General features: G+C 40.4%; 1 pseudogene across 1 annotated transcript; it reads left to right on the forward strand.

The window, feature by feature from the left end:
* Positions 1–11,726: 11,726 nt before the first annotated feature.
* Positions 11,727–14,669, forward strand: LOC125207244 (polyadenylate-binding protein RBP47-like; annotated as a pseudogene). Its single transcript, XR_016132927.1, has 6 exons — positions 11,727–12,292; positions 12,759–13,239; positions 13,673–13,737; positions 13,812–13,942; positions 14,022–14,118; positions 14,314–14,669. The product of XR_016132927.1 is annotated as a polyadenylate-binding protein RBP47-like (transcript).
* The last annotated feature ends 427 nt before the right edge of the window (positions 14,670–15,096 follow it).

A 15,096-nucleotide genomic window follows, 5' to 3' on the forward strand; every position in this document is an offset into this window, starting at 1 on the left:
CCACTAGTGAGCTGACGGAGGGCGTTGGCGTACAACGCCGAAAAACGGCCGACCGCGGCCCTGATGCGCTCCCAACCCTTCCAGACCTCCTCCCCACTGAAGTCCTTCCCGTGCGGGCAGTGCCTCCTGTAGGCAGCTCTAATCTTCGCCCACATGTTGACGACCCGCTGGTTGTTCGCAACCAGCGGATCGTCGCACACCTCCAACCACCCCCTGGCCACCCCGACGTACTCATCCTCCGTCCACTTCCCCCGGCCGGGGGTGTCGTCAACAACGGGCTGCGACGACTCGCCGACTGCCTTGGCCTTCCCCCTCGTCTTCTTCTTCTTCGCCGCGGCCCGCCCCGCTGGAACGGGAGTGTCCGGATCGCCGAGATCGATCCCCATGTCATGCAATGAGAAAAGGTCATCGCCAGTGAACTGAGTCTCCACTGGGGTCGACGTATGAGACGAAGCCGTCAAAAAATTCAGAGAGGGACGATAGACCGTGTCCCCCTCCGGTGACCCCTGCATCCCGGGATGCATACCCATCATCTGCTGCATCATCTGCTGCTGCATCATCTGCTGCATCTGGGGCATACCTCCCCACCCCTGCTCGCCGCTGGCCTGTCCGCCGCCCGGCATACCCCACGGCATCCCCCCCCGGTTCCCACCCCCTGGCGCTCCGGCCATCATCCCCATCAGCTGATTCCAGGGGACGTTAAACCCTGGGCCCATCTGCCCGCCCATCTGGCCCCATCCAGATCCCACGGGTTGTTAGAGTTTGTATACTAGAAATCACGTTTCGAGTGATTGAATACTGTAAAACTCTTATTTTATTTTCCAATAAATAAAACAGATTATTTTTTGTCATAATGTTGTTATGTTTTACATTTAATAGATGTTAATGCATGTTTAAATGTATAAGTCAACTTAACAAAGTCTAAGTCTTTGTTTTAGTAGACCGATTATGGGCGTCGTCCACTTTAAGGTAATACGGTCAGTTCTAAACAAAGAAAAAGATGAATTTCACAACCTAGTTGGAATTTGACTATCCAACGAGAAATGTTGCAATGTCAGTCCGCATATTTCTAAGCCTTACTGAAATAAGATGACATTGGTGTGGTATAGCACTGAACGGATCTAACAGCAAGACTTGCCTTAGGCTATCTACTGAAAGGCGGGGTCTTGATAAATATTTATTTCTTAATCAATGTAGGTTAGCATTGAGCATACGGTATTGATTATGCACTGCTTTGACTTATCAAATAGTGCGGGTTTTTCGTAACCCAATTATCCTGATATATTGGGTAGTGGTGATCAATATCTAGCGGTGCTAGGATTGCTATTATATTGAATCGTGCGCGAGCTGAGTCTCGTTTGATAATGTCCTCAAGAGGAGCGCGAAACAAGGTTTTATTATTCGGAACCTAGCTAGTTGGAGTGTGATTACTCCATGAATAATAAATAAGCGTTTCATGATAAGTCCACTCTTGGAATTAATAAGAAGTTAATTAATTAAGTCAATAGCAAACATTAATTAATTAATGGACATTTTAATCTTAAGCGCAGGAAATGAAAGTTAAACGGAAACCCGGATTACTTGTAATTTCGGATTTGGATGGGGAGAGTTCAATATTACTTCTGTAGTGGTTGCTCGTAATATTCCAATTATAACTTATATTAAATTGTGGGTTCAATTTAATTAGTAAAAAGTAAATTGGATGAGCCCATATCCAAAACCTTCCATAGATCCCTGTCTGGGCCCAAAAAGAACTTAATATAAATAGGAGAATAAAGGAGACAAAAACAACACAATTTTATCATTAAAATTTTCAAAAATTTCAGCCCCTAAGCTGAAGGAATTTTCGAATTCCTCTCCTGTTTCAAAAAGGATTTCTTCTGTCTTCTTTATTTAAGTCCTAGTATTCTAGTAAGATCAGCCCACACTGATATTGGGATACAGTTCGGGAACCAGAGAGAAGATTTGTGGTCTAGTACTCAAAGCATCACGTGGAAAAGAAGCTAGCCATCTTCAATTCTTTGGAGAATTATTTAGGTATTTTTCTGCTCCATAGAAAAGCATGTTTTAGGTTTCAATATTCTTAAAACATGATTAATTCAAGTTATGAGCATGATACATGTGAAAATTACGCGAATAGGTTTTTTCTAAATAATCTGCTAAATAGATCTGATTATTATGTGATTGTTATTTATGCGCCCGCTTCCGCTGCCAGTTCCATCAATTGGTATCAGAGCAAGTCTTTGGCTCTAATTATTTGGATTTAAATTTCGCGAAATTCATGTATGCATGTCTTATTTGATTACGAAGCATGTTCTTGTGTTTTTGTTATTATTGTTTATGCATGTTGAACTCAAGAACATTCGAATCATAAAACTTGAATTATTCGAACGCACGAGATGTGCGATTCGTCGGCGCTTGCGCCGGGACGAATCGCACTACATGCGATCGGAGAAGGGTTGTCAATTTGAGTGGGAGCCGAGGATGACGGGGCTGGGGCGACGCGCCAGCGAGAATGGACTCGCGCGCGCCACCGGCCAAACCCGCCAAATCCTAGCCGGCCCGAATCAAATTCGAGCATCGCCGACGAACAATTGGGAGCTTGGCAGGCGGTCGACCGGCGATGCGCTGACGAGAATGGTCTCGTGCGCAACGCCGGAGAACCATCGCCGGTGCCGGTGCAACCTGGAAAACGCGCCGATCAAGGATGAATCGATGCGGTCACACGGCAACGTGAACACGAGCATGGGCTCGTCCACGCCGCCGTCGAGACCGCGGTGCAGGTCATCCTCGAAGCTCGCGGCGCAAAGGCCGTCGACGATGCGACAAGGTGGCGAAGCCACCGGAAAAAGTCGCAAGAACCCTAACCCTAGATACCGCCTGAACCCTAATTCGCGTTAGGCGCAACCGGAGCAGCGCCGCCATCGGCGGCGCCTTTTGGTTCACGCCAAATCGACGTGAAGCAGAGGAGTTCGCCGGAGCTGCGTGGCTCTTGCCGCGGGGAATGCTCGACGGCGACGTGGATTCGCGGCGTATAATCGCCGTGAAGAAGGGAGGAAGCGGCGCGCCTAGCGCGCGCGCCTGCCGGCGGCAGTCGGGCGGCGATCTGGCCGCTCCGACGAGTGTCTCCGGGAGGATATCTTCAAATCTTCGTCGTGTAGATTCGTGCCAACCTCGAATCGCAAGATATTGAAGAAAGATTATTTTAATGATTATTTAATTGATTAATTAATAGAAAACATTAAAAATAATATTATTTAATAAAATAAAATATTTTGGGAAGATTTCCCTAGATTTTAGGAATATTTGGATTATTTTCTATATCTATGAATATTTTATATCCTAGATGATATAGATAAGAATAATTTAATAGTTTCCTAAATATAATATATCTAGAATCTATAATAAGGTAGATATATATATAAGATTACATTAAATAATATAATTTAATTTTCTTCCTAATCTTGAACTTGGAAATTATATCAATTTAATTTTTCATGTCTAATTAAGATTATAAATAATATACTTTATTTTAGATATATCTTATAGTATGACATGAATAAGAATTAAATTCTAGATTAATAATTCTTGAACTAAGATACTAAAGATAATAAAAGATTTAATTATCCAGTCAATTAAATACCAACAAAATTTAATTAGTCTTAATCTGCCTTAAGGCTAAAGGATAATTAATGAAAAACCATAACTAAAATATTTAAGCGATAATTATGAACTATAATGGGACGGAGGGAGTAGTATATAAAAATAAGATCACATTCCACTAACTTTATCAACTCATTTTTCATTACATTTTTTAAAATTCCTGCCCAATCAAAATGAGACGAATTATCCGGGACAGAGAGAGTATAGAATTGGGAAATTACCACATTTGAGATCTCTTAGTTTAGTATTACACTTTTCACAAAATTATGATTATGATACATGTAATTTATAAGCGAGAGTTTACTTGTTGAAAAATACGTTTTGTTAGTAAAATCAAAGATAGTAGGGAGTAATTTTTTATTTTTCATTTAGTTTGTACACAATTTTTTCTCTATAAAATACTTCCACTTCACACCTCATTTCATTACCTCTTCACTCCTATCTCTTCTCATCTAATTATCTCTCTATATTCACAAAAAAATGAATCCCATGGTATTCCAACAAATCCTGACGAGTTTCCAATGCTCTCCGATGATCCACAAATGCAAGGCATGACTCTGGCAGACCAAAATGTCTTCTTCACCTATTGTGATGTTGCGGGATGGAATCCCAACAATGTTGAAATGTGGAATGTCAACGTGAAGAATCTCATTGTTGCGTCTATGGCGAAGACGTTGAAGTCCATGATCACATTGTGGATTTCTTTCGAAGACGATGAAGAGCGCAAAATGCTCAACGACATGATCCAGCTGCTTCACAACAAGTTGGGACTTTGGTGCTTATTGCAGGTATTGTGGCTAAAATTAAAAATTATCATGGCAAAAAATATAAATAAATTATGGCAGATTTTGAAACCTTTTTGGTACTCCCTCCGTCCCATTGAAGATGATTCACTTTCCTTTTTGGTTTGTTCTAACTACGATGACTCGTTACTAAAAATGCAAACGTATTTCTCTCTATTTTATTTCTCCTCTCTTAATTTACTCTCTCTCCAATTCACACACAAAATAAAATTGTATAAATTTATGTGCCGCTTAAGGAAATGGTCATCTTCCTTGGAACGTAGGGAGTACTATTGTAGATACGCTAAGTAATTGTTTTGGGATAGGCTGATAGCCCATTATAAGAGCTTATTGTATTCATAACATAGCTTAAGGCCATCCACAGTGGGACGGACGATGTCGCATCATCTGCCACTGTGCCCATCGTCCGCAGACGAAGCGCGGACAATGCTCATCGTCCGTCACATTGTTCGCCACTGTGGCATCGCGGACGATGCGACGCGTTTTTGTTTTTTAATTTAATTTTATTTAATTTTCAAAACCTATATATACCTCCCACTTTTCACTTTATTTTTCACTCCATTCACTCTCAAATTCACACTACATTTTCTACACTTCAAACAAAATGAATCTCGGAGATTACCCAAGTCCGAATAGTCCGATGTTCGGTGGTGCACGATGGCCGGGTACAGAACCCGACGAATGCCGGCCATTCGACACCAACGCCCAGTACGATCCCGAGTTCAGCGCGGACTCGTACGGGCTGTCAGACATGGAGCCTTCTCCCAACCGCACACCCGCCGCTGCCGCACCTCGCGGCCGATCCGCCGCGACGCCGCCGCATCGGGCTCCGCCACCTAGAAGAAGTGGACCAAGGCACGAGCCCAGAAGTTGCCGCAAATGGCGGTGTGTGAAGAGTTCGCCCCGGGAAGGACGAACTACGCCCCGGAAGAATCCATAATCTTGACGAGATGTTAGATTGATGTTTCAGAGGATCCGGTGTTCGCCAACAACTAGAAGGTTACTGCGTATTGGGAGCGCATCGCCGAAAAATACAACGAGGTCAAGCCGTCGACCGCCTACAAGCGCTATAGAGAGCAGCTCCGCAAGCACTGGGATCAAATAAAGAAGCAGATCAATCTGTTCACAGGGGAGTAAGACAAGTGGCGAGAGTCTGTCGGATGTGCGCGACAAAGCGGTCCAATCGTACATTTCATTGTACGGCGACTTCAAGCACTACCAGTCCTGGGCGTTCTTGAAGGAGAAGCAGAAGTTCGTTGGTGGTATGATTCCCCAATCGACGGCGGCGAAGAAGAGGGCCGCGAAGCGCACCTTCACTTATTATACAAGCAGCGAGAGCGGCGCGTCTCCAATGGTCCTCAACAATCCGGTGTTCGAAGATGAGAGTTCCGGCACACCGATGTCCCGGCGTCCCCCTGACATCAAGGCTGCCAAGGGCAAGGGCAAGGCGACCTCATCCGCCGCGGCGCCGCCTGACCATGCCACAAGCCCGACCGCGAGCGCGACCGCGAGCGAAACTTCGGCTGCGTCACATGCCTACACGGATTTGGTGGCCTCCTCCGACTACAAGACGTTGTTGGACGCGCACAACACCCTGATACATGCGACCAACCGGGCTCAAATCGAAGGCATCCAACGGATGATCGATGGCCTCAGCCGCAGGTTGGGACTACTCTAGACGAGCCGGGTTTTTTTATATGTAGTGCATTTTTTTTTATTTCTTAGTTTGTAATTTTTTTTTAATTAAGTAAATGTAGGATTTGCCTTGATTGTGTTGTTTTTATTTATTTATTTTGCTTGATATATTTGCATAAATTATATAAATACAAAATAGAAGTAAAATGCTTAGGGCAGGGCTTAGGACGGGCTATAGTACGCCCCATTGCAGGTGGAAGTGGCGAAGGATAAAATGCTGACGTGGCGGTGCATAGGGCATCACTTAGTCCGTCCCACTGTGGATGCCCTAAGAAGAAAATATGCAAATGAAATTAAATAAATACTCCCTCCGTCCCATGATAAGAATCACTCTTATTGTGGGTAGAGATTTTAAGAAATTTAAGAGCATCTCCAATGCAAATAGGCCAGCCACTCTCTCTCTCTGCCACGTCAGCAGCACTAAAAATCCACCTGTCACATCAGATTTAGGCCAGCCATAGGCCAGCCGCAATAAAAATAATTCAAAATATACTACATTTACGGAATTAAAATTACGATTAAATTACGGAATTAAATTTACGAGACATATACGGGAAAATTTATTAATTGCATTAAAAAAGGTATATAGATAAAAAAAGTACATAATAAAGAAAAAAAAACTATCGGCGTGCAGTCCTCCGTGCCCACAACTCTTCAATTATATTATTTTGGAGTTGAATATGAGCTTCCACTTGGCGCATGTCGGCATATCCCTTGAGGCGGCCGGCTTCATCGAGAGGTACCCCACGTCGTACGCTAGGGGTGGCCATTCCGTGGCTTGGACCGGCTTCATCGTCATTGGCCCAACTAGTTAGTTGTACGCCTTCGTCTTCGACGATCATGTTGTGCATGATAATGCAGGCGTACATTATTTGGGAAACGCATCTGACATCCCACAAACGCGTTGGACCCTTAATTGCCGCCCATCGAGACTGGAGCACACCTAATGCGCGCTCCACGTCCTTGCGCGCCGACTCCTGCCTTTCCGCAAAGTAGGCCTTCCTTTCATCACTTGCGTGCCTGATCGTCTTCACAAAGATAGGCCACCTAGGGTATATCCCATCCGCCAAGTAGTAGCCCATATCATGCCGGTTGCCGTTGGCCACAAATGAGATGGCTGGACCGATGCTCTGACACTTCTCGTTGAATAGGGGCGACGAGTTGAGGATGTTGAGGTCGTTGTTCGACCCGACTATCCCAAAATATGCATGCCAGAGCCACAGCCGGTAATTAGCTACGGCCTCGAGGATCATCGTGGGATTCTTTGACTTGTAGCCGATCGTGTAGGCCCCCTTCCAGGCAGTCGGACAGTTCTTCCACTCCCAATGCATACAATCTATGTTGCCTAACATCCCGGGGAACCCATGCTGCTCCCCGTGCATCTGCATCAAATGCTGACAATCTTGGGGAGTAGGGCTTCGAAGGTACTGCTCACCGAAAATGTTTATCGCGCCCTCACAGAAATACTTCAGACATTCCAGGGCTGTCGACTCACCGATGTGGAAGTACTCATCCCACATGTCTGTCGCGCCTCCGTAGGACAACTGCCTGATTGCCGCCGTGCACTTTTGAATAGGGGTGTGGCCGGGTCTGCCAACCGCATCGTGCCTGAAGCGGAAACACAGATATCGATGCTCCAAAGCGTCAACGATACGCATAAACAACTCTCTGAGTATTCTAAAACGCCGCCTGAACATGTTTGCGGGAAACCGCGGGTTCTCTGAAAAGTAGTCTTCATATAGCCGCTGATGTGCAGCTACGTGATCCCGATCAATCACTGCTCGGCGGTGGACAACCCGTGGAGGGCGAGGTATCGCATGCTGTTCCACGTTACGCATGTACCGCTCCATCTCGCGGTTCATGTAGGCCTCCATAGCCTCGTTCATCCTTCGTTCGTACTCCTCAGCATCCCCACCACTACCACCACTGCTATCACCCGCGTTACTCATCGCTCGATGATGCTCTTGTACAGAAAGTTAGAGAAAGAGAAAACTCGTTAAAACAAGTGGTGCAAATGAAAATGAAACTAAAATCACGTTTATATAGGTTTTATAAAAAAAATCAAAATTGGGCGCTGGCCGATCGGCACGCCACAATGGCGGCCAACGCATCGGCCAGCGCCACGCGATCGGCTAGCCCTGGCCGCTTTTTTCGCCGATTTTGCGCTAGCCTACTCCATTGGTTCAGCTAGCCGACCGGCTAGCCACACGAATCGGCTAGCCGGTTGGCTAGCCGGCATTGGAGATGCTCTAAAGAATGATTGGTTAAAAAAGTTAGTGGAATATGAGACCCACTTTTTGTATAATACCTCCGTCCCCCATTAATTGTCCACTTTGGTTCCGGCACAGATTTTAAGAAATGTAAAGGAAAGTGAGTTAAAGAGTTAGTGGAATATGGGTCTCACTTTTGTTTAATTGATTTTATAATAAAATGTGAGTAAAATAAGTTAGTGAAATATGAGACTTACTTATCATTTATAGTAAAAGTGAAAGTGGATAATTAATAGGGGACAGAGGGAGTATTAGTTTTATAATAGAATGTGAGTGAAGTGAGTTAGTGAAATGTTAAACCTACTAACAATTAATGGTAGAAATGAAGTGTGACTATTATTGTGGGACGAAAAAAAAGACAATGTGGAACGGAAAGAGTATCATTTTATATTAAGAGTTTAACTCTATCAATAATGGACCCGGGTCTTATGAAATTAAATAAATATCGTTTTATGTTAAGAGTTTAACCGTATCAATTATAATTCGGGTCTTATTAAATATGATATTGATGCTAAAACACGATCTCTGAAGATGAGATTGATGCCACAGCAACATGGCATCTGGGTCAATAAGAGTTCCAGTGACATACATCAAATTCTTCGTCTCACCATTCCACACGTGTATAGCACATTGGACATATGTGTTTGTTATGATTATGTTTGAATTTGATTTCTTATTTTTAAAATTCTAGCGGTTGTTTTAATTTTAATTGGACTATGGAAGTAATTTTGGAAATAAGAAAAATAGTAGAACACAAACTTTCTAAGATTATGATTTCCAGCTTTTTTAGGTATTCTTTATATCAGTTCAAGATATTTTTTAATTATAATTATCACTTACATTTGTAATTGTAGTTATTTATTATTATTCATTATTGTATTTTGGAATATCGCACAAATTTATGATCACTTATTTCTTTGTTTATTTTATATCACAACATTTTATTACGTATGACTTTACTCATATCTATCTAACGAAATGGGTTCATATTCTCTATCCTCATTATAATATGCCTAATAATTACTCTATTCTATTTAAAGTGGTATATATATGTATTTTTTAAATGTCTCAATTTGAGTTGGTATTTTATGAAAATAGAAGCATAACTCTCTATTTTCTTTTACTCTAAACAATCTTACACAATTGGAAATGGGTAGAGGCGTAGAGCATTTAGTAAAATCCATCATGACATAAACAATGGGATAGATGAAATTTTAATTAAATAAAAATATCTATATGCTTATCCAAAATACTGAGAATAACACCTTTTTCTAGATTCTTCTTATTTTTTTCGATATATAAATATTGATGATAGTAGTATAAAACTCAGTATATATCAATATGAACAAAGTATACTAAAGTCAGATAATTAAATCTGGGTTCCAACGCAATAAAGTTCAGTATTAACTCTTCAAATTTCCATATAAAATTTTAACTCATTGTTTGCTTAATACTAGTATATTAATTATAAGTAGTATAACTAAATTATCGGAGTTAAATTATAATATCACTCCTATGATATAGTACCAATTTCAATTATTACTGCTATTTTCTTTCTTGATTTGCACATAAATAAACACGTAGTTTAAACTTGAGCTAAAAACTGAATCTCATCATTTTGATTTTAGACTCGAATATATATCTTGAGTAAAAAATTAAATGTTTTTGGGGATCGAAACATCTCCATGACCATAACATTATTTAGATGTTGGAGATCAAAATATTTGTAGTCATAGAAAGGTGAATATTCGAGGTCAATAATTATATTTTCTTGTTCGGTATAATATAATCTTTAATTTATTTTAGTTTAGGTAATTCAAAAAATTAATGTTATGATTTAAACAAAGAAATATTTTTGGACAAAATGCTAATGCATTAGGTTTATCTATAGGAGTAGTAGTAAATAGGGTGACGCAACTGGTTAGATCCAATATTTAATTACTAATATAAAACAATAACATAGTTATTCTTTTCGATATAACAGTTTTTACTATTGAAAATAATTCCATTGCCAATGATACGCAAACTTTGATTCTAACACTAAAAAAAATTACTCTAAAAGGCATAAAAATAAAGAAATAATTATTTACGTTGAACATTTTTTAAAATAACCACAACGTAAGAAAATATATTTAGTTGAGAACAAATTATCTCTATCTCTATCTCTATCTCTATCTCTGTTCAACAAAATATAAATACAATTGTAAATGATATAGATTATAATGGATTGTGGGGTCCAAATTTAGAATGACGAAAATAATATTAATGGATTGTAGGGTCCAAATTTAGAATGATGTATTCCGTGTATGGTTAGTATTGATTTAAAACTTTTCATCCTTATAATTAGTCTAATTTTGGTGGACTATCTAAAATAGTAAAACTTGTCTATTTTTTGTGAACAGAGTTAGTATTTTTTAGGGCGCTTTCATTTGCATACCCTAAATTTAAACACTAAATATAAGGATGTTTTTTGAAGTGTTAGATGATGCATTCAGAAATACATATTAGTGTAATATTTTTAATAATATTAAAAAATATCATTTTTTTTCTAGTAGTAAAATTTGGTAACAATTATTCCGACTTGAAACGTTTAATAAATATATTAGAATATTTCTAAGTTAGACACTCCTAATACTTTTTGGCTACTCAAAATTATGGCTTAAAATTACAAAATTTGGTCCCAAAAATATTGTTATGGACAGGGAGATTGGTGCATTCCTTTCATTCAAAGTGGTTGGAAAAAAAATAGGGCGGCCTAATTTGATAGGAGTACAAATAAAGGTGAAGACATTTTCATAATAATTGTAAATTTGAGACAAAATTTCAATGTAGATTATTATTTAGAATTAACGACAAGTAAACAGTAAAAATTGTTAGATGTTGTCTAAGATGCAGTTTTACTGCTTTCATGTGACAAGCAGAAGGCAATCACTTACACTGCATATTTCGTCAAGTACAAAACACTGAAACCAAAATTTACCCTTTTCTACCTGATTTTCAGAGTCAAAATGATTGCATCCTTAAATTTGCTTACATAGGCAAAACAAAAATGGAATTCAATTTAATTCAGTAATTTGATTTTTGGAAAGAATTGGGATAAGGAATTGACCATATTCCCCCATCCTATAAAGGGAAAGGGCAAATAAAACCAGAAAAAGCAAAAGAAACATAAATTGGCGGCCGACTAAGACCGAATCCATAGGATCGGACGGCCGAGATGATCCGGATCCAACGGCCGTGAGAAGTTGCGCGTCATCTCAGGGCTTCCCATGAAAACCTCAAATCCTCTCCTTCAGCCTCCACACACGCCCCCTCTGTTTCTCTCTCACACACACAAAAACTCAGATTCACCTATACATACAGATACACCCATCTCTCTATATCTATATCTCCCCTCACACTATTGCCAAATTTCTGCCCATACATTTGAAACCCTCGAAAATTTTTGGGGATTAATTTTGCCGAAAGATGCAAACCAGCAACGGCTCCGAATCTCAGCAGAGCAGTTCCAAGGAGAGCAACAACGAGAGCGCCAATGGCGGCAGCAAGGCGGTGCCGCCACAGCCGCAGCAGCAGGTGGTCGTGCCTGGCCAGCAGTGGGTGGCGATGCAGTACCCCGCCGCCGCCATGGTAATGCAGCACGGGATGATTCCCGCGCCGCATTACGCGCCGCACTACATGCCCTACCACCTCCACCACCACCCGCCCCTGCCCCCGCCGCCTCCGCCGCCGCAGCAGCCCCCCGCCGGAACCGGCAACGGCGGTGGATCTAATGGCGAGAACCGCACGATCTGGGTGGGCGACCTGCATAATTGGATGGATGAGGATTATCTCCGCAGCTGCTTCTCTCAAACCGGCGAGGTATTCATATACACAAATACATGCATATTTAGTGTGAGATTAAGAAAGCGTATAGAGCTTTAAATAAAGCTTAGCTTTTTTAGTAGGAGAAGTAATACTGGGAGGTTTCACTATACTACTTTGTTTTGTTTTGGTTCTATTAATTATACTTGCATGATTTTCTTTATATAGATTCGATTCTTGTAATTGATCTGCATTTTAGAATGTACACTCAAACATGACTATATTTTGGCTTTTATTATGTACTAGATTTGAACGTTACTAGCAACCTTTCCAAATTTTGATTAGTGATAGAAAACAGCTGCATTTAATGATGAATCTAATTAATATTATCAATTGGTTCTTTTTGATAGAATTACATGCTTTTATTTCTCATTTCTCTCTACATATAATGTTATTTTTGGATGTCTATATTTCTTGGTTACATCACATAGATTTTTAACAAGGCTGAAATTTTGTGGTGCAGGTTTCGTCCATAAAGGTTATCCGTAATAAGCAAACAGGCTTTTCTGAGGGATATGGATTTGTTGAATTCTTTACACACGCTGCAGCGGAGAAAGCTCTGCAGACTTACTCTTGTGTTGCGATGCCTAACACCGAGCAACTTTTCCGTCTAAATTGGGCTGCATTTAGCATGGGCGATAAGCGTTCAAACAATGGTTCGGATCTTTCCATCTTTGTGGGTGATCTAGCTGCAGATGTTACTGACACTTTGCTCCACGAGACTTTTGCAAACAAGTATCCGTCTGTTAAAGCTGCTAAAGTTGTCATCGATGCAAATACTGGCCGTTCAAAAGGCTATGGTTTCGTTAGGTTTGGAGATGATAGTGAAAGAACACAGGCTATGAATGAAATGAATGGTATTTATTGCTCAAGCAGGCCAATGCGCATTGGTGCAGCAACACCGAGGAAGTCCTCTGGTTATCAGCAGCAATACTCTTCACCAGGTACTGTTGGTGCAGCACCAACTATATATGTATCATCTTGACTTGTCCCGTTGTTTAATTTTTCCACGTGAATAGCCTCTTTGTTTACCCCATGTATCGTGTGTGTCTTTTCTCTAAAGCTAACAAAAACGATCTAGGAATCATGGATGGGGAAATATATGATGTCCTTTCTACACAATATCCTCTCAAGTCTCGTTCGATAGCTTTTATTGTTGTAACAGAATTTCTATCTGTTTTAATGTGAAATTCTGAACAATCAAAGAGAAACTTAGTATAAGGAAACTTAATCTTCTAAATTGTGGTTACTGATGATCTTCTGTAATGTCTTGATAGTTTAGATGAATATGAAACCTATTGTTAGTTGAATTCTTTCGCGAAAACAGTATTTTTTCGATATTCTTGATTTTTTACTTATGCAGCAAATATTTTATAGGTGGATATGCAAATGGTGTCTCACCTCATGGATCACAGTCTGATGGAGACTCTGTTAACACTACAGTTTGTTATTTGTTCCTTTTTTCCTTTTCTTCTACTTACTTCTAGAAGTCTTTGCCTAATACGTGATCTTTTAGATTTTTGTTGGAGGACTTGACCCTAATGTGACTGATGAAGATCTCAGACAGCCTTTCTCTCAGTACGGAGAAATAGTATCTGTCAAGATACCGGTTGGGAAAGGATGCGGATTTGTTCAATTTGCTAACAGGTAATTTTCTATCTCACGATAATAGCTTTCATTTCCTATTACAGCACTAATATGTGATAACCTTGAAAACATTGGACAGAACTGATGCCGAAGAGGCCTTGCAGAAGTTGAGTGGTACAACCATTGGGAAACAAACTGTGCGCCTATCTTGGGGGCGTAATCCAGCTAACAAACAGGCAATTTTCGTTTCACCTTCTTCCGGCCTTTGCAGTATTTCGTATGCGTAGCACATAAACATAGTTCCTAACTCACTATGCAATTACTAAATATATACAATTACACAAGAATAATGCTATAATTCAAGCAAAAAATGCATTTGACCGCAGTGAGGTTGTACTTATGTTTGTGTTGGTTTTTGGTGCATTGTATAGTCGAGGAGTGATTTCGGGAATCAATGGACAGGGGCATACTACGGGCCGCCTTTCTTTGATGGATACGGATATGCGTTGCCACCACCTCAAGACCCGAGCATGTATGCAGCTGCATATGGGTCTTACCCGCATGTATGGAACCCACCAGCAGCAAGTGAGCTGAACTGCTGAGCCGGCTAGCGTCGACACACATAAAATGTTATGTGAGAACTATAAGGGTCTGCACCTAAATGTGGAGCGGAACTGAATTTTGACCTAATTAGGTACGTAGCTCTCTAGGAAATCTCAGAGAACATTTGTTAAGAAGTGTGGACTTGACTCGGAACTTCTCATTTGGAATAAATCATCTTCCACAACCCTCCATCCACATTCTTCTTAATTTATTTTAACCATCTCTTCATTCAACTTAGATCACTCTTGCCTAATATTTTACTAGGGGTTTAAATATATATGCTATATATTTATGGGGAGAGCAAAAAATTGTTAATGTTCAAGTCTTGCTAGTAGTAATATTACATGCTAGCTTAGGAATGAGAAAAAGCTATAAAGAGTAATATACAAAGAGTATGAAAATATGCTGATTCAATCCAACACATATCAAGCTCTGAAAAATCTATATAATCGAAAAATACAGAAAAGTGTAAGTATCACGTGGCCGGCAAAACTTGTTGATGAAGTGTAAGAGAATTTTTAAAAAGTAAAAATGGCTTTTTTTTCAATATGTTTGGTGCTATGTTAATTTCTAAATTTTAATATCTAAGTCCTTCTCTTAAATTTATGTCT

This window comes from Salvia hispanica, chromosome 6, assembly GCF_029641045.1.
Source record: "Salvia hispanica isolate PSC_SH4W2 chromosome 6, Shi_PSC_v1, whole genome shotgun sequence".
Lineage (NCBI taxonomy): Eukaryota > Viridiplantae > Streptophyta > Magnoliopsida > Lamiales > Lamiaceae > Salvia > Salvia hispanica.